The 25,039-nt window shown below is 43.4% G+C and overlaps 1 protein-coding gene and 3 non-coding genes across 4 annotated transcripts in view; 3 read left to right on the top strand and 1 right to left on the bottom strand.

Moving 5' to 3' along the window:
• The window catches only part of LOC124377357, a 291,851-nt gene that overhangs the window by 166,145 nt on the left and 100,667 nt on the right, over positions 1-25,039 (top strand). The gene's annotated exons all lie outside the window — the stretch shown is intronic.
• trnag-ucc lies at positions 5,588-5,659 on the bottom strand. Its single transcript has one exon. It is a non-coding gene; the product is annotated as a tRNA-Gly (tRNA).
• Positions 5,816-5,888, top strand: trnav-cac. The gene has a single exon. It is a non-coding gene; the product is annotated as a tRNA-Val (tRNA).
• On the top strand, positions 6,010-6,082 carry trnav-cac. The gene has a single exon. It is a non-coding gene; the product is annotated as a tRNA-Val (tRNA).

Consider the following 25,039-nt stretch of genomic DNA (forward strand, 5'->3'; position numbering starts at 1 on the left):
ATGCTCGCCTTTTGTTTAATAGTAGCAAAGAGACTAATATTACTGAATTGGAAGAATCCTCACCCACCCAGTTCTTCTCATTAGATACATGACCTGTCTCAGTTTATTCAAATAGAAAAGATCAGATTTACATTACTTGGTACTAAGGAAAAGTTCTACACCACCTGGCAACCATTCTTATCATATTTAAGAGAGGAATGGGAAAAAAATAAAATCCTGTTCTCTTTGTTTGGACTTTTTGAGCTCTTCCCCTTGCCCCTGACTTCTTGGTAGATGTAGAAAGGAGAAAGGAAAACATATATCTTTTGAGAGTGTTAATGTACTTAGGTGCAAATCTTTTATTTTATTTTATTTTATTTTATTTATTTTTTCTTTCTTTCTCCTGTTCTTGATGCTCACATTCATGATTGTGATTGTGTGTATAACTTAGAAAGAGAGAGACCAATTTCTTGTTGTTGGACTAGATTAACAACTGTTGGATAATAATAATAACTAGAATGGGACATTTCCTGAAGAAAATGTGAGTAGTGCTTGCCGGTGCAAAACGCTACACGCCGGGTCTGCGTCTTTAGTGCCGATCGTTTTTAGTGCCAACCGGATGTGACCGTACTCGGAGAGACGAGCGTTTCGATACACGGCACGCACGTTTTTGGCCTTTTTTCCGAGGGGGCGTGGCCAGTGACGGCACGTGACGTCGTCGCGACACGCGGCGTCCCGCTCCCCTCGCCGTGCCGAGCGATCAGAGGTGTCGCGCGCCCGTGCGGCCCGAGGTTTGCCGTTTTTCGTTTTTCGCGCGTTCCCGCCCACGTGGCGTCACGTGGCGAAACGCGGCATCGAAACGGCGCTCCGCCGGAGGTTCCCGGGACCGTGCCGAGCGGTTCGACACGTGACACGTCCGGGTCGGAGCGGGTTAGGCGACGTGGCAAGCCGATGGGTTTGCGCGGTGGGCGTGGCCTATGACGTCACGTGACGGGTGAAATTCGCCCGGGGTTCTGCTCCCCCCGCCCTGCCGAGCGTTTTGACGTATCGCACGCCCGTTTCCGAGGGCCCCGGACCCCGGACGGGTGGATAGGTCAAAAACGCGTGTCGGGCGAACACCGGCCGAGCGGTGATTTTTTGACCGTTTTTCCCCATTCATTCTCTATGGGGGCCTGTTTGACGCGAATTCCCGAATTCGGCGGATCGAATTCGCGACCATACAGTCGCGACCTGCTCGGACCCCTACGAGTCGATATGCCATACGTGCATGTCGGACGCTCGAGGGCCGAGATATGACGATCGAAAGTTGTTCCCCATTCATTGTCTATGGGAAAAAAAAACGCACGTTTTCGTCACGTGAGCGAAAACGTGCGGGCGGATTCCTTATAAAAGTAATAGCACACCTCACACAAACAGGCCGCACGTTTTGAGGTATCACCCGTGGTGCTGGGACGAAAACTGCGGGACAAGTTACGCGCTGAAAATCGGCGGAAGAAGTAAGAAGAACTAGAACGGGACATTTCCTGAAGAAAATGTGAGTAGTGCTTGCCGGTGCAAAACGCTACACGCCGGGCCCGCGTCTTTAGTGCCGATCGTTTTTAGTGCCAACCGGATGCGACCGTACTCTGAGAGACGAGTGTTTCGATACCCGGCACGCACGTTTTTGGGCTTTTTTCCGAGGGGGCGTGGCCAGTGACGTCACGTGACGTAGTCGCGACACGCGGCGTCCCGCTCACCTCGCCGTGCCGAACGATCGGACGTGTCACACGCCCGTGTAGCCTGAGGTTTGAGGTTTTTCGCGCGTTCCCGCCCACGTGACGTCACGTGGCGAAACGCGGCGTCGAAACGGCACTCCGCCGGAGGTTCCCCGGGCCGCGCCGAGCGGTTTGATGCCTCACTCGTCCGGGTCGGTGCGTGTTTAGCGACTCGTTTAGCTGATAGGTTTGCGCGGTGGGCGTGGCCTATGACGTCACGTGACGAGCGAAATTCACCCGGGGTTTAACTCTCCCCGCCTTGCCGAGCGTTTTGACGTATCGCACGCCCGTTTTCGAGGGCCCCGGACCCCGGACGGGTGGATAGGTCAAAACGCGTGTCGGGCGAACACCGGCCGAGCGGTGATTTTTTGACCGTTTTCCCATTCATTCTCTATGGGGGCCTGTTTGACGCGAATTCCCGAATTCGGCGGATCGAATTCGCGACCATACAGTCGCGACCTGCTCGGACCCCTACGAGTCGATATGCCATACGTGCATGTCGGACGCTCGAGGGCCGAGATATGACGATCGAAAGTTGTTCCCCATTCATTGTCTATGGGAAACGCACGTTTTCGTCACGTGAGCGAAACGTGCGGGCGGATTCCTTATAAAAGTAATAGCACACCTCACACAAACAGGCCGCACGCTTTGAGGTATCACCCGTGGTGCTGGGACGAAAACTGCGGGACAAGTTACGCGCTGAAAATCGGCGGAAGAAGTAAGAAGAACTAGAACGGGACATTTCCTGAAGAAAATGTGAGTAGTGCTTGCCGGTGCAAAACGCTACACGCCGGGCCCGCGTCTTTAGTGCCGATCGTTTTAGTGCCAACCGGATGCGACCGTACTCTGAGAGACGAGTGTTTCGATACCCGCACGCACGCGTTTTGGGCTTTTTCCGAGGGGCGTGGCCAGTGACGTCACGTGGCGTAGTCGCGACACGCGGCGTCCGCTCACCTCGCCGTGCGAACGATCGGACGTGTCACACGCCCGTGTAGCCTGAGGTTTGAGGTTTTCGCGTTCCGCCCACGTGGCGTCACGTGGCGAACGCGGCATCAAACGGCGCTCCGCCGGAGGTTCCCGGACCGTGCCGGCGGTTCGACACGTGACACGTCCGGGTCGGAGCGGGTTAGGCGACGTGGCAAGCCGATGGGTTTGCGCGGTGGGCGTGGCCTATGACGTCACGTGACGGGTGAAATTCGCCGGGTTCTGCTCCCCGCCCTGCCGGCGTTTTGGCGTATCGCACGCCCGTTTCCGAGGGCCCCGGACCCCGGACGGGTGGATAGGTCAAAAACGCGTGTCGGGCGAACACCGGCCGAGCGGTGATTTTTTGACCGTTTTTCCCCATTCATTCTCTATGGGGGCCTGTTTGACGCGGAATTCCCGGAATTCCGAGCGGATCCGGAATTCCGCGACCATACAGTCGCGACCTGCTCCGGACCCCCTACGAGTCGATATGCCATACGTGCATGTCGGACGCTCGAGGGCCGAGATATGACGATCGAAAGTTGTTCCCCATTCATTGTCTATGGGAAAAAAAAACGCACGTTTTCGTCACGTGAGCGAAAACGTGCGGGCGGATTCCTTATAAAAGTAATAGCACACCTCACACAAACAGGCCGCACGTTTTGAGGTATCACCCGTGGTGCTGGGACGAAAACTGCGGGACAAGTTACGCGCTGAAAATCGGCGGAAGAAGTAAGAAGAACTAGAACGGGACATTTCCTGAAGAAAATGTGAGTAGTGCTTGCCGGTGCAAAACGCTACACGCCGGGCCCGCGTCTTTAGTGCCGATCGTTTTTAGTGCCAACCGGATGCGACCGTACTCTGAGAGACGAGTGTTTCGATACCCGGCACGCACGTTTTTGGGCTTTTTTCCGAGGGGGCGTGGCCAGTGACGTCACGTGACGTAGTCGCGACACGCGGCGTCCCGCTCACCTCGCCGTGCCGAACGATCGGACGTGTCACACGCCCGTGTAGCCTGAGGTTTGAGGTTTTTCGCGCGTTCCCGCCCACGTGACGTCACGTGGCGTAGTCGCGACACGCGGCGTCCGCTCACCTCGCCGTGCGAGCGATCGGACGTGTCACACGCCCGTGTAGCCTGAGGTTTGAGGTTTTCGCGTTCCGCCCACGTGGCGTCACGTGGCGTAGTCGCGACACGCGGCGTCCGCTCACCTCGCCGTGCGAGCGATCGGACGTGTCACACGCCCGTGTAGCCTGAGGTTTGAGGTTTTCGCGTTCCGCCCACGTGGCGTCACGTGGCGTCACGTGACGGGTGAAATTCGCCGGGTTCTGCTCCCCGCCCTGCCGAGCGTTTTGACGTATCGCACGCCCGTTTTCGAGGACGTTGGTTTTTCGCCCTGTTTGGGCTAATGGTGTGGGCGTGGCTTGATGTGACGTCACGTGACGTCACCGTCCGACCCGCGATGCGACTCCCCACGCCGGGCCGAGTCCGTTGATATGTCACACGTCCCCTTCCTGTCTTTTTTTGACCCCCGCTTATTAGAACCTCCCCTCCCCCATTCCTTATGGGGTTTTAGCATCTCCCATGATGCAATTCTCCCACCCGGACTGTTTAAATCGATGTATGGCATGCCTGGGGCCTGTGTGCTTTCCCCTGGCTCATTCACTCTATGTGTGTCAATGTATGTGAATGAGAGCTGTTTTCCCATTCATTTCTATGGGGGAGATCAATTGCCCCCCCTGCTCGTCGTTCCGGGGGTATCCGACGGACGGAGGGCGTACGGGCGCGATCCAGGCTCCGCCCCGGACGAGACGATACTCCCCACGCCGGGCCTAGTCCGTTGATATGTCACACGTCCCCTTCCTGTCTTTTTTTTGACCCCCGCTTATTAGCCCCTCCCCCCCTCCCCCCCGTCCTTATGGGGTTTTAGCATCTAGTATCGAGTGGATATGCCGTATTTGCGTGTCGGGTGAACAGGGGGCCTTAAAAAGCCAAAAAACGGAATAGATCTCTTGTAATCTAGAAATTTTGAGGGTTTTTGCCCCTTTGCCCCACCTTGCCGGGGGTATTCGACAAAGCGGGTGGCATCGTTGCGATCGGCCCCGGACCCCGGACGGGTGGATAGGTCGAAAACGCGTGTCGGGCGAACACCTCACACAAACAGGCCGCACGTTTTGAGGTATCACCCGTGGTGCTGGGATATACGGTACGACCCGCATTAATTGCCGAAAATCGGCGGAAGAAGTAAGAAGAATTATAAAGAAAAAGAAGAAGAAGAATAATAATAAACCGACGTTTTTGTCACCTGATCCTAAACCGGTGGGGCGAATGCTTCGACGTTTAAAACCACACTTCACACAAACGGGCCGCACGTTTTGAGGTATCACCCGTGGTGCTGGGACAAAAATTGCGGGAGCAGTGAAGCGCCGAAAATCTTTCCTAATGGTTCTTAATGGGCCACAGCATTGTAAGAGTAGTGCTTTTACAAGCACTACTAATTATAAAGAAGAAGAAGAAGAAGAATAAACCGACGTTTTTTGTCACGTGTTCGAAAACCGGCGGGGCGAATGATTCGACGTTTAAAACCACACTTCACGCAAACAGGCCGCACGTTTTGAGGTATCACCCGTGGTGCTGGGACAAAAAATGCGGGAGCAGTGAAGCGCCGAAATCTTTCCCAATGGTTTCTAATGGGCCACAGCATTGTAAGAGTAGTGCTTTGCAAGCACTACTAATAAGAAGAAGCCAAGTGATTTTGAAATGTTTTGCCGGTGTCTATGATGATGGGCGGGTCCATTTAATACACAAACGGCAAGTGTTCAAGGGAAGCAAATAGAAGCAAGACTGCTTAGAGGTTGTTACTTTGACAACTGAACATAATCACTAAAAGTTTTGCGTTGGCCGGGAATCGAACCCGGGTCAACTGCTTGGAAGGCAGCTATGCTCACCACTATACCACCAATGCCATGTGAGCAGGGGCGAACGTTGCCAAATGAATCCATGCTAGAAGAACGATAGTTGTTTTAAACTTCTTAGCAAACTGGTTCATTCTCCTGCTCTACTGCAACTGTGAATGTATGCAAAAGTGCAAACAGTGACCAAGAAGCATCAACCTGCAGTAGTTTCTGTAGTGTAGTGGTCATCACGTTCGCCTCACACGCGAAAGGTCCCTGGTTCGAAACCGGGCAGAAACAGTTTTGTTCTTCGAGCTCTTGACACTTTTTACTTTTGGTCCTTTCAACAGTTTGAGTCTGCTGTGCCAGTCAATGTCAGAAAACAAACACAAATCTAGAGAATAAAAGCTCAGGTTTCATAGTTTCTGTAGTGTAGTGGTCATCACGTTCGCCTCACACGCGAAAGGTCCCTGGTTCGACACCAGGCAGAAACAAGGTTGTGTTTTTGAAGCTAGTGTTACATTCTTAGGCCTTTAAACTGTGTTACTCAGTAGCATTAGATTAATTTAGAAAACTTTCTTTTATATTGTTTCTGTAGTGTAGTGCTTTAAGTGTTATTGCTGCTGTTTGAACTACAAAAATGTTCAAGTTAAAAATGTTCAAGTTAAATGTTCCTTATTTTAAAATATGCAAATGCAGTTATAGGAAAATAAAAAATTTCTATTTCAATAAAAGCTGAATTCAAGAAATTCCTGGAAAAAAATGACTTATTTTACACACAGAGCTGTGCAGTAAAGCTGAAACTCTACATCTTCAAACTGCATCATGTAATTGAAAAAAAAAGAAAACTTTACAGAAGTGTTTGATTTATAAAATACTAGCTAGTGATGTACATGCAGCCCCTTTTTACATCATTAGAATGCACAATTACTGTAGGAAAATTATAATCTAAGAAACTCCTGGAACTAACAAGCAAAATAAATTTAACAGGTACTTTAACAAATCTTGTTTAGTAAAACTCCAAATTGTTAAAATCTTTTCACTGACATTCAGAAGTTTAACAATTGTTTCAACAACAACAGTCTGTAACACACCTTTATTACATTGTCCACAACAAGAGGGGAAGCACTAGATCCACTCATGGTCAGCAATGTCTGAGATGAGAGTGAGGACTCTGGGATTGACTGAACACTTTTTTCTTCTTGGATTCAACCTCGGTGCCTCTCTCAGGATTTATGGAAAAGAAACACCTTTATGGAATAAAATAGAGTGAGAAAAAGATTGAGAAAATGAACAACCTGAGATGGATATCAAATTGATACGTTTGATAAATCCAAAAAAGGTGTTCATAAAAACAGAATATTACCATTGGAGAAACTCCAGTGTTGATCGTAGTTCCACTGGGTAGTGTATGAAAAGCAGTAATAACTGCCAAACATCAGGCAAATGGCGGAGGTGAAGGTTGTGATGTGGTCGTTTACAATCTTCTTGTCGATGCTCAACATTAATGTCTCAGCAGCGAAGCAGGAGGAACCTGGGAATAACAATAATTCAAAAAAATAATAATTCAAATGTTTAATAACAGGGGCTTCACTGTCAGTTATATATATAATGCAGATACTTGAAACACATTGGAGGATGAACCCTGCCAATATTGGTAGTAAACAAATAAAAAATGGCTTGATAAAGTAATTAATGTGCCAAATAAAAATATTACATAAAAAGGAAAGTATTTATTAAACAATAAGATTGGAAATAAAAGGGAAAATTAATTAATAGTGCTAATTTTAAATTAAAACTGGAAATGATAAATATTGATCATGTCAATGTATAATAAAATAAGTTGGTAAAGTTTCTTTTTTGGATGCTATATTTGGCACAATAATTAATCAAGCCATGTATTTAGTTATTTTTTTATTACCAATTAAGGCAGGATCCATCTTCAATAGGTACATACATCATAGGATAAATCATCTTACTGGCTAAGCTTCTGAGCTTGTGTTAGCCAGTGTTTCAGTACATAAGCTAGCGAATGTGTGTGAGAATGAATAAATGACTGAATGTATTGAAGTCCTCTGGACTACATAAAATGTTATACAAATTGTGGGAAATGATATAACAAAACTAAACAAGCCAAGAGTACAATAACATTGCAGTTACATCAGAAAAAAACAGTTGCTCTATTTACTTACCACAAACAATAATGAAGGGTGTTGGTGGCACTTTCTCCATCTGAACATCCTCTGCAAGGCTTGTCATCTCAACACAGTGGAACAGAAGCTCTTCCTTCTCATCAAAATGAGCCAGTAAAAGAAGCAGCATCTCAATGACTTCTTGGGAGCAACCACTGGACTGACCTCTTTCAGTCTGAAGCTTGAGAAGAGCATTATGGACTCGTTTGCTTTTTTGTGCATCAACATATCTCAGGAAATTTAACAGACGTGCCCCTTTTTTTGTCTACATTGGCAAGGAAGGTTTCCATCAGATTCACACCAGTCAGCTCTTGGAAATGTGCTGGTATACCAACTTCATAGAATACTGGCATAGTTTCTGGATGCTTGCCCCTTTGTTGATGTCTTTACGCTGGGTGTAATAGGTGCACTTGACTAGTTCTTACACAACATCTGTACTGTAGTTCTTCTTAATTATCTTCATATCTTTTATTTTTTTTTCAAGCTGACTCTCCAGGCTCCGAAAGTGGCAAATGCTTTGGCTCCAGCTAATACATCCATAGGTGTGTTGAACACTTGCTTTTTGTTCAGGAGGTATTTCGTCTGTGTCGTCATCATCCGATGCTGCTTTGCGCTTTATAACCTTTGGTGTGTCGGGTCGCTTGACATTTTTAACTCTTGCCTGAAGTTGCTTCACCAGAGAATGATATCCAGGTCCAATAATGTCGCCATCAATCACATCTTGCAGTGACTTTGGATACCTGGCCACCTTCCTTTTTGCTATCTCTTATCTTGTGTTTGGTTGAATTCTTGCAAATCTTCATCATTTCAGAGACCACGATCCTTACCATTTCTCTTCGTTGTCTTGCACTTGGTCTTTTCTGTCTTTCCAAGTTCTGTAATAACTCCTCAGGGAGCCTCTGCCATGGGATTTCAAATCACTCTTAGCAGTTTGGTATTAATGGTGTAAAGATTCCTGAAGATGATGTAGAGGTGGATGATGCTGGTGAAGAAGAAATTGAGGGTGCAGAGGGAAAGACAACCACTGGAGATTAATGAGCAGATTTTGGTGTTGAAGTCCCAGAGACTAAAAAGAAGATATGAAGGTATTAAACATTGAGTAATGCTTTTTCTGTTTTGCTAAATTACACACTGTATAGATGCATTTGGAGACATTAAGGTTACACAAAATAGTAAAAAATAAAAGCAATTTGTCTAACAGATTACATTTTAAAAATTAATTTTTGAAACAGCCCCCTATTGCATAATAACAACATTTATTTATTCAGGAAATAATGATGATCACATCATCATTAGACTCATAAAAATTCATATTCTAACCTTAACACCATGTTAACAAGTGTGCCATTAGATGGTGTGGTGACATTGTTCTATACTCACTGTTTTGGGTCCAGGCAGCAACCAGTCTTCGTGCTTGTATGGACTTTAACACTGGCAGCAAATCGTTTTCTGTGATGTTCTTTAAATCATCTGTGGTTGCTGCACCAAATGTTTTCAAAGTATCTTCAATGGACTTAACAAGTTGATCAGGAAGGTCCGGAAGCACTCCTGCTATCACATCCCCTATGTTCTTTAGCAGCTGTGATTCAGCCATATCTGTTAGGACACACAAACAAAGAGTTTGGTCTCTGGTCCAATTAAATGAAGGCATTCAGTCTGACAAGATGCTGTGCTTCAGTGAAATAATCTGGTAACCATTTTTCACATAAGATGACAATGGCCACAAGTCAATCAGTTCACTGATGAGTCTGCACTCTGTTTTTTTTTACTAAGTACATGTGGTAGTAAGAAAAAAAAAAAGTTCAGCATCATAAACTCTATAACATAATGAGAAAATTAAGAGCTGAATCATCCTTAACAAAAATCAGCAGAAGTTCACCAAACTCCACTGACTCATCATACTTCATGACAAAAAACTGGTACCCCCTGTAAGCAAGGCCATTGTACTGAACAGCAACTGGAATCTTTGTATTCCTTTGAGTAAAACCAAAATGTAGGACTTCATCTTTAACTTGCTCACTGTAAAGCTCCAAGTAAAATGGTGAGCCATCTTTTATTTGCAATGCTGAAGGAACTGACTGACCCAGCAGAAAGAAAGACCTGGAACATTTGATGTCTCTCTGAAAGAGTCAAGCACAGGTTTTTGGAATTTTTCAGATGCCTTGTGCATCTTTTGAAGTAACTGTGTCTGCTGCAACGTTAACTACCAGACATCATCTTGAGGGTTCTGCTCTTTGTCTCCAATTATGAGAGGTAAAAGTTTTAAGAAGCTCCCATTTTGAACAGCTTTTAATGTTTTTGGACTGACCTCACAAGGCTTGGATAAAGGCTCACAAGGCATGGATATCTGTTCCTTTGTATTTAAATTGCTTGATGCGCCTGTTCAGAACTGTGTAAGTGAACCATTTATTTGTGCAGATGAAATATTTGAGGTAAAGAGCAAGATCGTATGAGAGGACACCCTCAAAAATGTCATGACCAAGACATGGGGGCATGCCAGGTGTGCAAACATCAAAGTTTTGTAAAGAATAAACACAGACCCGAACTTTATTCCCTGTACTTCTGACACGTCTTCTCTTTCCAGCTGTTCTGTGGCAGATCTATAGGTTTCTGAAGTCCTCTGATGTCCACAGACTGCTGGAACAGCACCCTGAAATTCAATTTGAGTTAACAGACAATATCTGCATAAATACACTGATGAACTGAAATTTTCTGTAAAACCCCCAATACTCCCATCACAACAGTTTTGTCTGCCATCGTTATGCCATTTTCCTCTAGTACTTTTAAATTGTTCATGAGTTCTGAAAAAAATTTGTCATAGCCAAATTCCTTAAAATCCTTCTCCCTACACAGTAAAACCTTGTGCTTCTTTTTTTCAGAACCAAGTTGGTTCACTACTTCAAATGCATCCTGGTATAGAACCAGCTTGAAACAATTTGGATTTTCTTTAAAAAAAATGTGCTTGACACAAACACATCTCCATCACAACAGTCACTGAGAATATCTGATCTTGAAACATCAGGATCCACTGATATGGGACCTTGCCAACAACTCGCCAAAGTATTTAACACAGGAACTATAAGTATATTATAATAAGTTATAATATATCTTAATATTTTAGTCTGAATTTTAAAACTATTATTTTAGTCTGAACTCTGGTATAACTTATTATTTTAGTCTGACCTCTGGGATAACTGTTTTTAAAATAAGATCTACCTTTATTCAAAGCAATTCATTTCATTTATATTTGTATTGCACTTTTAATGAACATTGTCTCTAAGCAGCTTTACACATATAATGTGGTGATTAAAAGTGAATATGTTCTTTATAAGTAAGTTTGTTGAGCAAAAACTCCCCTAGATGGCATAAGGAACAAACCTTGATTGGAACCAGACTCAAGAGGGATCCCATCCTCATCTGGGTTGCACCAAATGTCCATTTATCAAATCAAATCAAATCAAATTCATCACATACACATTCATACAGAGTACATCATGCAGTGAAATGCTTTATACGACTGTCCGGCATGAGGAAATAGGATGGGGAGAAATATAACACAAAGAAAAAGAAAACCGATATAAATATAAAACATATATATATATATATATATATATATATATATATATATATATATATATATATATATACAGTGGAACCCGCTTATCTCGCCCTCGGTTACCTTGACAACCCTATTAAGTCAACGTTTTTGAAGTGGAACTGCCAAATTTTTGCTTTTTCTAAGCATTTTTTATCGGTTATAACTTTTTTTATGTCGCCGAACCCTAATATCTCGAGAATAAGGGGGGATTAACGTCGGTTATCTCGGTGCAGCCGCAGAAGAACTCGCGGAAGTGGCGGAAAAATCAAGCCTTACAGCTGCTACAGGTGTTTGTATTGTATGCTGGTGAATCTCTGCTGTTAGTTAGTGCACATATGCATTTTGTTGTTAAATGTTATGCGATGAACGGGAGGCGAAAGCCGCACTTGGCGGCGTGGAACGTGGGATGAGCAAAAGCATAGAATTAACACCGGCAGGATCCGGGGGGAATCCGCGGTGTGCTTTGGAAAGAAAAGAGCAGCCGTTGAGAGAGTGCCGGTGGAAAGGCACGTACCGGGAAACGCATGCGCGATAACAACGACCGCCGTGAACCAACATATACTAACAATAACGGACAGTGAGAGTGTGGAAGTTTAAATAGGAGCTGGTGATGATGATAAACGAGCACCATATGTGCGCGATTGAAGCCGGGAGCTTCGAAGAAAGCGGCCGAGAAAACACCTGACACGCTGAAGGGGGCCGAAGGGGGCGTGGCAGGTGGATTCCAGACAGATAAACATGTACTGTATGTATTTTTATAGCATGCCTTCATCAAACAAATCGCGGCAACGCTGTTGTGTAAAAACCCTTCAAAAACACGTGCATGCACATTCTCATTTATTAACGCACATCATGTACATAAAGAAATTTCAAGCACGTTAATAATTTTCGTTTATATATATATATATATATATATATATATATATATATATATATATATATATATATATATATATATTTATAAGGGATGCACCGAAATGAAAATTCTTGGCCGAACCCGAAAACCGAAAAAGAGGAAAGCAAGGCCGAAAACCGAAAACCGAAACACCGAAAGAAATTATGCCAATTATTATTACCATTTCATTTATAGCTATGATTGTGTACTAAACTTACTAAAATCAAGGCATTTCATATTTATTTATAGCACATTGCAACAATGCACAGGATAAAAATAATTAAAATTCAAACCTAAATATTTAACTTAAATGCACTCGTGTACATTAAATAATAATGTAAAGGCCCTCTGGCCTGCTGAAAGGTTGTAAAATTAAATATGTTCTTTCATAAACAAAGTGCATTCAGAACAAGTGCAACTGCTTAAAGATACAACAATACAACACTATCACTGGGAAACTTCCTGCTTTTTCAAAAACGTCCACCACAGACGGAGTGCACGTGCTCGGAGGGGTTTTTATTTTCTGTGCCGTGTTCCCCTCCTATTTAGCATAGCGATCGTATGTTTGGATTTCAGGTGATAAATTAAACCCGACATGGAGAAAGTTTTTGCAGATGCACCCCCTCTTGAAATTTCGGCATTACATGTTTTGCAAATCGCTCTCCGTGGGTCTTTCTCAGATATACTGAAATACGTCCACACCGCAGACAAGCACGTACAGGCAGCGGTTTCTGTTTGCGTCATCACAACAAACTGTTTCGGCCGTGTTTTTTTCGGTGATCAAAGTCTTTCGGTCGAAACCCAAAAACCCTAATATATATGTCAGGCTGACGACCATGACGCGGAAGCAAGACAATCATAGTCTTTATTCAAAAACTCTAACCAAAGTACTCAACAGAAAAATTAAGAATCACAAACTGAAAATATATCCGCTCGAGACGAGAAATCCTCAACAAAACTAGAGTCCGAAAACGAAAGTAAACTCCTACGACAACGAATGGTCCTCACGGGAAATGAGTTCAGCAAAAGAACCAGCGGGGAAAGCAGCCACGGGAAATCACCAGCATGAAGTTCAAGAACCAACAGCCTGTGACTCGAGAAAGTGAGTTTATATAGTCTAGTCCATAACGATCCACAGCTGTCGGTGATCATGGCCGGCAAAGGATAACGAGGCAACGTGACAGCTACTGAGGGAGGCGTGGCAGGGAAATCCCTGACAATATATGAGCAAAAAAGTGATTAAGTTTGTTCGGTTGGAAGGCACTGCTGGTTGGTTAAGCTGTAGGTTTGTAGTCTGTGATGGACTGAATGCCTTTTCACATGCGTCTGGGGTCAGAGTTGTGGAAGTGCTCTTCTATGTGGAGTTTGAATATGAGTTTTGCTTTCCTGATGCCTCTTTTCAGGTTGGCCCTGGCTCTGTTGTAGTCCTCTGCACTGCCAGCCCACTTTCACTCTCAACAACGGACGTCTATTCATTGTTTAGCAGAGTGGATGCACAAAAGGCAGCTGGCCCGGATGGCATACCGGGACATGTTCTCAGAGCATGCGCTGGACAACTGGCACAGGTTTTTACTGACATTTTCAACCTGTCACTGGCCCTAGCCACAGTTTCTACATGCCTGTAGACCACTACCATCATACCTGTGCTTAAGCACTCAGCTGCTGAATGCCTGAATGACTTTCGTCCAGTTGCACTCACCCCCACTGCTATGAAGTACACCTCACTGTGGCCCTACCACCTACACTGGACCCCTACCAGTTTGCCTATCGCCCGAACAGGTCAACAAAGGATGCAGTTTCCACAGCTCTTCATTCAGCCCTCACCCACCTGGATAAAAGCAACACATACGTCAGAATGCTGTTCACTGACTTTAGCTCGTTCAATACAGTCCTTCCCACTGTACTGATCACTAAGCTCGGTGAACTGTGTATCTGCACCTCCACTTGCATATGGATTCTGGACTTTCTCACCAACAGACCTCAATCTGTCAGGTTGGGAAACCAGGTATCCTCAACCCTCATTCTGAACACTGGCATACCGCAGGGCTGTGTTCTGAGCCCACTGCTTTACTCCCTGTTCACCCACGATTGTGCTCCTCTGTATAACTCCAACATCTTCATCAAGTATGCAGATGACAACACCGTGGTCAGCCAGATCGACAACAACGACGATTCGGCCTACAGGGAAGAGATCCGTAATCTGGCAGCATGGTGTGCCACCAACAACCTGACCTTCAACGCCACAAAGACCAAAAAAGTTCATTGTGGACTTTCGGAAATCCACAACAGTGCCTGTACTTCTTGAAAAGTCTCAAGAAATCTTATCTGTCCCTGAGGATTTTAACGAGTTTCTACCGCTGCATCCGAACATCCTGACCAACTCCATCACCGTATGGTACGGAGGCTCCACTGTGTGTGAATGTAAAGCACTGCAAAGTGTGGTCAAAACTACCCAACGCATCACTGGCACCCAACTACCTGCCATTGAACATCTTCACCACAGCAGATGTGTGCGCAGAGCTCACAACATTATCAAGGACTCTTCACATCCCAGTCATAAACTGTTTAACCTACTTCCATCAGGAAGGAGATACAGGAACTTACGCAACAGAACCAGCAGGTTCAGGGACAGCTTTTTTCCACCATCAGACTACTAAACTCTACACTACACCGCTTAATTACTACAAACAAACAAACACAAACAAAACACTGTATATAAACTCTGTACAATACATGTACATACTACATAGTATATCTTTTTCACTCATTACATCTGCACTATGTTTATCTACATGTATCTTTATATATATATATATATATATATATATATATATATATATATATATATATATATATATATATATATAAAGTAGACTGTTTATTCAGCTTGCTAACTCCTTAAATGCCATAATCTTGTGATCTTGTAACCTTTCACTTGTGCACATTCCTCTTCAATGCCATAGCCTCAAAATCATTTCTGAACCTTTATATTTATTCACTGTACTCCAGAATGTCCACACATCTCTGCACTGTAATAGCCTTTATATTTATGCACTGTATATACTTTCATATATACCACTTGCTGTAAATGCTAGATATTTATCTGCACTTTTGCATTCCTGCTACATTTTGCACTTCTGGTAGATGTCAAACTGATAGATCAATCAATCCATCTAAAAATCCGTACCAACAGCCTTCTGTATGCCCATTCTCTGTAAACTAGAGATTCATTTAGATACAAACCTGGTGCTCAAACATGGTGAAAACTAATACTCAATGCTCATGGGTACTTTGGAGTTTGGTCATTTCTATCATGCTGTGCACTCATTCACTTCGTCCATCCTTCTCCACACCACTACACAAACCTTATCACCAATTCTGAGCCTGTCTGTCATCAAGTTCAAACTTCAAAAGGCAAACATACAGATTGTGGAGGAGCTGGTGAGCCCATAGCGGATGATACAGGACAGACACATGCCTACTCCTAGAGTGTCTTGTGTAGGGAAAAACGGGCTGGGAAAAGAGAAAGATGAAGAAAAACCCGCTTAACAAATCTTATGCATGGCCTACATAAATCACCTCAATATTATGACCCCCAATATACCAATGAAACACATTTAAGGTCTTAGATATCTGGGGCTCCAGAGGCACTGCATCCAGTTTGTCATGTCATGTACCACCATGGATTAGTGAAAGGGCGAAAGCTTTGATTCTGTTTTTATTCACTTGGTCTGCCCTTCTCCAAAACACTTAATGAACTTCATCACTTTGGTTTCATTTACTAGGTTCACCTTCTGCAAGTAAAGACTCTGTAACCTTAAGGAGGATAAATGTCAGCATTTATAGGCTCAGCAAAACCTTGTTGCTTCTTTCTGTACCGAATATAAACACCTGAACAAGAGGCAGATCTGCCGTGTGTGTAGGACCTGGTGTGCACATAGTGGCTGATATACAGGGTACACATGCCTTCTCCTGGTGTGTGTGCCTGTCTATCAGCATGAACAAAAACACACAAGGGTAAGGGATAGGGTAAGAGAAAAAAGGGAGTAGGAGGAGAGATAAGCAAAAATAGGGTTCAGGGAAAGAAGTGAGTAGGAAGAGAGATAAACAAATATAGGGTAAGAGAAAGAAGGGAGTAGGAGGAGAGGTAAGCAAAAATAGGGTAAGGGAAAGAAGGGAGTAGGAAGAGAGGTAAGCAAAAATAGGGTAAGGAAAGAAGGGAGTAGGAAGAGATGTAAGCAAAAATAGGGTAAGGGAAAGAAGGGAGTAGGAGGAGATAAGCAAAAATAGGGTAAGGAAAGAAGGGAGTAGGAGGAGAGATGAGCAAATATAGGGTAAGAGAAAGAAGGAGTAGGAAGAGAGATAAGCAAAAACAGGGAAAGAGAAAGAAGGCAGAGAATGGCAATCAAAAGCCAGTCAGTGCACTGGTTCAGCCTCGTGTTCTGCCGCCCAGCGCGAATAAGTGTACTGTTCTAATCTATTGTGCCAAAAGCCAGGCAACGTGGCTTAGTGCACACAAACGCCCTGGTTCTGTCACCTTGTAAAGGATTTGGCCTTCATCTCTGCAGGCTGATAAAACATTACAAAGACTCATCCTCTGGAGCTCAGAGCAGCCACGGTGTTCATTTAGGTGCATGGGATCCCCTCCCACAATATCCAACATCCCATGCCCAGAAGAGAGCACCGTGGCTGCTATAACTCAGAAATCTCCATAGGAGTTTGAAATTCCCCAACAAGGCAACAGAACCAGAGGGGGGAGGGTGCAGGGAAAGAGAAAGAAAAGCCCATGAATCAGCTTCCTTTCTCTGGCTCAAACCTCCAGACGCACAAAGGCGTTTCGAGTGCTTGGCCCCCTTCGATCGCTTACGTCCCCCAATATCCCGATGACACATCAATTAAGAACCTAAAAAGTTGAACCTCCAGAACACCTGCAAAAAGTCATCTGACGGCCTGGAACGGTGCAAGCCAACGCCCTGGTTCTGCCACGCCGTCACGGATTTGGACTTTGTCTCTCACTCCAGACACTTTGTCATATATCATAGCAAACAGCCCTTTGGGGTGAATTGCATCATGGGAGATGGCATTACCCTTCTTGTGCAGAAGGGCATTATGGGTATCAAAATGGGCGCGGTCATCAAAATACATGAAGGGGGGCATGTGACATATCGACGGACTCAGCGTAGCATAGGGAGTTGGACTGTGGGTAATATAATGACATCACGTGACGTCACGTCAGGCCACGCCCCCACCATTAGTCCAAATAAGCACGAAAAAAAACATGCTCAGAAATGAGCGTGTGATATGTCAAAGTACTCGGCACAGTGGGGGGAGTTGAACCCCGGCTGAATCAAAGACGTCACGTGACGTCACAGGCCACGCCCACCGAGCAAACCTATTAGCTTACTGTGTCCCTAAACTCGTTTAGACCCGGACGTGTGACACATCAAACCGCTCGGTACGGTCTGGGTAATATCCGGCGGAGTGCCATATCCACGCCACGTGACGTCACATGACGTCAGGTGGACATGAACGCAGAAAAAAACACGGGCGTGTGACCTGTCTAAACCCTCGGCACGGCAAGGCGAGTTGGACGCTGGGTAATGTGATTACGCCATGTGACATCACCTGCCCCGCCCCATGTCTGTCTTTGCTCTGATCTCTGGTATAACTGCTAGTACTTTACTCTGACCTCTGGTATAACTGTTATTAATTTACTTTGACCTCTGGTATAACTGCTATTATTAATTTACTCTGACCTCTGGTATAACTGCTATTAATTTACTCTGATCTCTGGTATAACTGTTATTAATTTACTCTGACCTCTGGTATAACTGTTATTAATTTACTCTGACCTCTGGTATAACTGCTATTAATAATTTTCTCTGATCTCTGGTATAACTGTTATTAATTTACTCTGATCTCTGGTATAACTGCTATTAATTTACTCTGACCTCTGGTATAACTGCTATTATTAATTTAATCTGATCTCTGGTATAACTGCTATTATTAATTTACTCTGATCTCTGGTATAACTGTTATTAATTTACTCTGATCTCTGGTATAACTGTTATTAATTTACTGACCTCTGGTATAACTGCTATTAATTTACTCTGACCTCTGGTATAACTGCTATTATTAATTTAATCTGATCTCTGGTATAACTGCTATTATTAATTTACTCTGATCTCTGGTATAACTGTTATTAATTTACTCTGATCTCTGGTATAACTGGAATTAATTTACTCTGACCTCTGGTATAACTGTTATTAATTTACTCTGACCTCTTGTATAACTGCTATTAATTTACATTGATCTCTGGTATAACTGCTATTATTAATTCACTCTGATCTCTGGTATAACTGTTATTATTAATTTACTCTGACCTCTGGTATAACTGCTATTAATTTACTCTGACCTCTGGTATAACTGCTATTAATTTAATAGTATCTCTGGTATAACTGCTATTATTAATTTACTCTGACCTCCGGTATAACTGTTATTAATTTACTCTGACCTCTAGATTAACTGTTATTAATTTACTCTGATCTCTGGTATAACTGCTATTAATTTACTCTGACCTCCGGTATAACTGTTATTAATTTACATTGATCTCTGGTATAACTGCTATTAATTTACTCTGACCTCTGGTATAACTGCTATTATTAATTTACCCTGACCTCTGGTATAACTGTTATTAATTTACACTGACCTCTGGTATAACTGCTATTAATTTACTCTGATCTCTGGTATAACTGTTATAAATTTACTCTAACCTCTGGTATAACTGTTATTAATTTACTCTGATCTCTGGTATAACTGCTATTAATTTAATCTGATCTCTGTTATAACTGCTATTATTAATTCACTCTGATCTCTTGTATAACTGCTATTAATTTACACTGACCTCCGGTATAAATGTTATTAATTTACTCTGACCTCTGGTATAACTACTATTAATTTACTCTGACCTCTGGTATAACTGTTATTAATTTACACTGATCTCTGGTATAACTACTGTTATTAATTTACTCTGACCTCTGGTATAACTGCTATTAATTTACACTGATCTCTGGTATAACTACTGTTATTAATTTACTCTGACCTCTGGTATAACTGCTAATAATTTACACTGATCTCTGTTATAACTGCTATTAATTTACTCTGACCTCTGGTATGACTGCTATTAATTTACACTGACCTCTGGTATAACTGTTATTAATTTACTCTGACCTCTGGTATAACTACTATTAATTTACTCTGACCTCTGGTATAACTGCTATTAATTTACACTGATCTCTGGTATAACTACTGTTATTAATTTACTCTGACCTCTGGTATAACTGCTATTAATTTACACTGATCTCTGGTATAACTACTATTACTTTACTCTGACCCATGGTATAACTGATATCAATTATTATTATTATTATTATTATTATCATTATTATTATTAGCAGAAGCTGAAGTATGGGATTACACAATGGAAAGTCAAAAGTGGAGTCACACAGTACAGGGAGTGCAGAATTATTAGGCAAATGAGTATTTTGACCACATCATCCTCGTTATGCATGTTGTCTTACTCCAAGCTGTATAGGCTGGAAAGCCTACTACCAATTAAGCATATTAGGTGATGTGCATCTCTGTAATGAGAAGGGGTGTGGTCTAATGACATCAACACCCTATATCAGGTGTGCATAATTATTAGGCAACTTCCTTTCCTTTGGCAAAATGGGTCAAAAGAAGGACTTGACAGGCTCAGAAAAGTCAAAAATAGTGAGATATATTGCAGAGGGATGCAGCAGTCTTAAAATAGCCAAGCTTCTGAAGCGTGATCATCGAACAATCAAGCGTTTCATTCAAAATAGTCGACAGGGTCGCAAGAAGCGTGTGGAAAACCAAGGCGCAAAATAACTGCCCGTGAACTGAGAAAAGTCAAGCGTGCAGCTGCCAAGATGCCACTTGCCACCAGTTTGGCCATATTTCAGAGCTGCAACATCACTGGAGTGCCCAAAAGCACAAGGTGTGCAATACTCAGAGACATGGCCAAGGTAAGAAAGGCAGAAAGTCGACCACCACTGAACAAGACACACAAGCTGAAACGTCAAGACTGGGCCAAGAAATATCTCAAGACTGATTTTTCTAAGGTTTTATGGACTGATGAAATGAGAGTGAGTCTTGATGGGCCAGATGGATGGGCCCGTGGCTGGATTGGTAAAGGGCAGAGAGCTCCAGTCCGACTCAGGCGCCAGCAAGGTGGAGGTGGAGTACTGGTTTGGGCTGGTATCATCAAAGATGAGCTTGTGGGGCCTTTTCGGGTTGAGGATGGAGTCAAGCTGAACTCCCAGTCCTACTGCCAGTTTCTGGAAGACACCTTCTTCAAGCAGTGGTACAGGAAGAAGTCTGCATCCTTCAAGAAAACATGATTTTCATGCAGGACAATGCTCCATCACACACGTCCAAGTACTCCACAGCGTGGCTGGCAAGAAAGGGTATAAAGAAGAAAATCTAATGATATGGCCTCCTTGTTCACCTGATCTGAACCCCATTGAGAACCTGTGGTCCATCATCAAATGTGCGATTTACAAGGAGGAAAACAGTACACCTCTCTGAACAGTGTCTGGGAGGCTGTGGTTGCTGCTGCACGCAATGTTGATGGTGAACAGATCAAAACACTGACAGAATCCATGGATGGCAGGCTTTTGAGTGTCCTTGCAAAGAAAGGTGGCTATATTGGTCACTGATTTGTTTTTGTTTGGTTTTTGAATGTCAGAAATGTATATTTGTGAATGTTGAGATGTTATATTGGTTTCACTGGTAAAAATAAATAATTGAAATGGGTATGAATTTGTTTTTTGTTAAGTTGCCTAATAATTATGCACAGTAATAGTCACCTGCACACACAGATATCCCCCTAAAATAGCTAAAACTAAAAACTACTTCCAAAAATATTCAGCTTTGATATTAATGAGTTTTTTGTGTTCATTGAGAACATGGTTGTTGTTCAAATTAAATCCTCAAATAAAATTAATCCTCAAAAATACAACTTGCCTAATAATTCTGCACTCCCTGTATAATGGGGATTCTGGGGCTGGTTCTTCCTACAGTCTATCAACATGATTCGTGAGTCAGACATGTCTTGTGTCACTGTAGTGAAATCATCTCATTTACATTCGGTTTGGCAGCAACTTCATTCGGTTTCAATTTATGGCCTCTGGTGCGATATTGTACCTCCTTTGCAAGAAGTGTTGGTTTGGAGCATAGGTCCTGCTTTATTTGTTTAAAGGATCAATTACTCCAAGCCTTATTGCTGCTCTTTTCTCATTGGATTTCAGCAGAATACACATTCTGCCACATTCAGAAAAGAAAAGAATAAATGTAAGAGCAGCCAGAGAGCAGAGCTGTATATAAGTGTACAGCAGAGGCGATTTCTTTAAGACTGCAAGGGAAGCTCGGCTTCCCTTATAATGTCACAAAATTAATGGTCAAATATGTACTATTGTATTAACATTTTATTGACTAAAAATGCGTTAGAAAACGTTCATCTCAAAGACGAGTTCGTTCAGAATCAGTTACATATAGCAGGTCGGCTGACTCGATTTCCTTCTCATACATTCCCGCAGCGTTACAGTGCATTTCCCTATTGAAGCCCAGCGTCCATTGACTTCAATGGGGCTGCTTTGAACGGTTTTTTTCAGCGCTTGAAACTAGACGGTCATTGGATAAGCGCTGCGATTATGTCCCGCCCACGGACGCTCAGCGTCTCTGGGGTGAATGGGAGTGGGCTGGCCCGGACTCCGAGCTTCTGCGTGATGATTGGAGGGTCTGTCGAAGACTGCATCTCCTTTGACTGACAGCGATTCTGTACTATAAGGAATCACTGAAGCTATTCGCGCTCAGTCCCATCGCGGATTTCTCAAGTTCAGTCGAAATAAAACTGCTGCAACCTATTTCTTTGATATTTGCTTGGCGAAATTGCTTGATTTTCATCATACATTTCACACAATTATACACCACATTCCTTGTTTCAGTTTTACAGAGTTTAATATTTTTTTAGATCGTTCATTCATTCATTCATTCCTTCATTCATGGCCATCACTTTGATTCAGGAAGACTGAGGTCAGAACTTCAAGTCCTGTATTCAGATCAGGACTTGCAGGGTAACAGGGGAAAGCTGTGTGATTACTTGGTGTTCCTTAAAGACATGGCGTTGGACAGTGCAATGCCTCAGCTTTACAAACTGTTCTCATTAGTGGCAACAATTGGAGCTACATCTGCAGGTGTAGAAAGGAGCTTCTCCTGTTTAAAGCGACTCAAGTCCTACACCCGAAACACAATGGGCCAAGGCCGTTTAAGCAGCCTAGCTCTGCTGGCCATTGAGAGGACACTGGTCAAGTCACTTGAAAAGACTCCTAGTTGGTACGACAGGGTCACAGACCATTTTCTTGAAAAGGAACGTAGGGCAGAATTTACTTTTAAATAAATAGACAATTTTATGATGTAGGCCGAAAATGAGCTTCCCCTCTCTGACAGACCAGTAGCCGCCACTGGTGTACAGAGATATGATACTTCAGTAGAAACTTAACTGTAATGGACGGTGAAGATGGAGAGTCATGATTTCAGCAGGTTCAGCATGGTTTGTAGGTGTGCTGGTGCTATACAAATATAAAAATCTATAAAAACGTCCCCTTTTATTCTCATCTAATCTAAGTGTGTGTTGCGTTCTAATCTATTGGTGTGGGAGTGTGCATGGAAAGAAAAAGAAAAGAGGAGAAAGAAGAAGAACCTCGTGATGCTCGTCATCGTTTTCATTGCTTGTGCTACATAAATATCACTGCGAAACGATTCAAAAGCGGGACCTCCAGAGCGCCTGCCAAAGACATTGCCAAAATGCCTTAGTGTAAGAGAACGTCCTGGTTCTACCACCCTGTAGGGGAAAGTGGATTGGATCTCTGGAGCATGAAAAAAAAGTTTAAGGACTCATGCTCTGGAGCTCAGCACATCCTCTGTGCTCTTTTGGTCTTGAGATGTTGCATGGTGAGCCTCTGGTTCTTCTGTTTTTCAGGGGGATTTCATCTAACGAACATTATACAAATTTCAGAGACTCTGAAGCTCAGACAAGCCGTGGCACATTGTTCGGCACGTGCGACGTCGGATGGTGATGTCCTGGATCTGCTGCACTACAGCCACAGCACGAGCCGGCAAGTGCATAATACCGTAAGGTTTTATCACGGTATTCAATTCTGTTGAAAAATGTTTTTATATGGTGTACGACACGGAAATAAGAAGTAAAATTACAATTATTTTCCTAAATCGCACTGGATGGTTGTCTGGAAGATGAGCGAACATGTTGGACGTGTTCTGGTGTTTGGCTGATACTTTCCCTCCACGTTTCACACAAAAGGGAAATCGTCTTCCACCAGCAGTCCCTCAGCATTTTCCGCTACCCAAAATATTTCCAAACCTTTGACTTTACACTTTTAGAAGGGGCATAAATTATCGTCAGTGTCCCACCGGAGACTGTTTACGTCAGAGTGCGCATGTCTCTTTTACACAGCATACACGCAGTGTACTAGCATGAAAAAGCAGCTAAGACACGTTCTAAACTTCTACATTTGGATCTACAATTATTCACGCTATTTTGAAATGTCTGCGATAACGTACTGTGCATATTCATTACTGCGATTTACTGCATTACCGAATACCCTCACGTGTCTTATACTAATCTATCGATATATATCCCTGTGAAACCCCCTTTCAAGAAGTTTTGGTTGCTAGCATAGGTTCTGATATCAGTAGGTGAAAGATCATGCTTTCCAATTCTTATGGTGCCATTTTCTTCTGTTATTCCTGTGAATTCTCATCCTTCACATTCAGAAAAAAAAGAATAAATGTGAGAGCAGGCAGAGAGCAGAGCTGTTTATAAGTGTACAGACATCTGATACTTCAGTAGAAACTTAACTCTCATGGACTGTGAAGATGGAGAGTCATGAATTCAGCAGGACTCCATGCCACCACTAGCACAAAGAATAATACATTGGTTAGAATGAAAGTTAAGGAAGCAGAAACATCATGTCAAACCAAATGAAATTTACCTAGCGGTTCTGATTTCACCACAGTGACACAAGACATGTCTCTGGACCCTGAACCATGAGCACTGACTCCCCATAGAACCATAATCTGACGTGGCTTAGTGCACACAAACGCCCTGGTTCTGTCACCTTGTAAAGGATTTGGCCTTCATCTCTGCAGCCTGATAAAACATTACAAAGACTCATCCTCTGGAGCTCAGCACATCCTCTGTGCTCTTTTGGTCTTGAGATGTTGCATGGTGAGCCTCTGGTTCTTCTGTTTTCAGGGGATTTCATCTAACGAACATTATACAAATTTCAGAGACTCTGAAGCTCAGACAAGCCGTGGCACATTGTTCGCACGTGCGGCGTCGGATGGTGATGTCCTGGATCTGCTGCACTACAGCCACAGCACGAGCCGGCAAGTGCATAATACCGTAAGGTTTTATCACGGTATTCAATTCTGTTGAAAAATGTTTTTATATGGTGTACGACACGGAAATAAAGTAAAATTACAATTATTTTCCTAAATCGCACTGGATGGTTGTCTGGAAGATGAGCGAACATGTTGGACGTGTTCTGGTGTTTGGCTGATACTTTCCTCCACGTTTCACACAAAAGGGAAATCGTCTTCCACCAGCAGTCCCTCAGCATTTTCCGCTACCCAAAATATTTCCAAACCTTTGACTTTACACTTT

Source organism: Silurus meridionalis, chromosome 23 (assembly GCF_014805685.1).
Source record: "Silurus meridionalis isolate SWU-2019-XX chromosome 23, ASM1480568v1, whole genome shotgun sequence".
NCBI lineage: Eukaryota > Metazoa > Chordata > Actinopteri > Siluriformes > Siluridae > Silurus > Silurus meridionalis.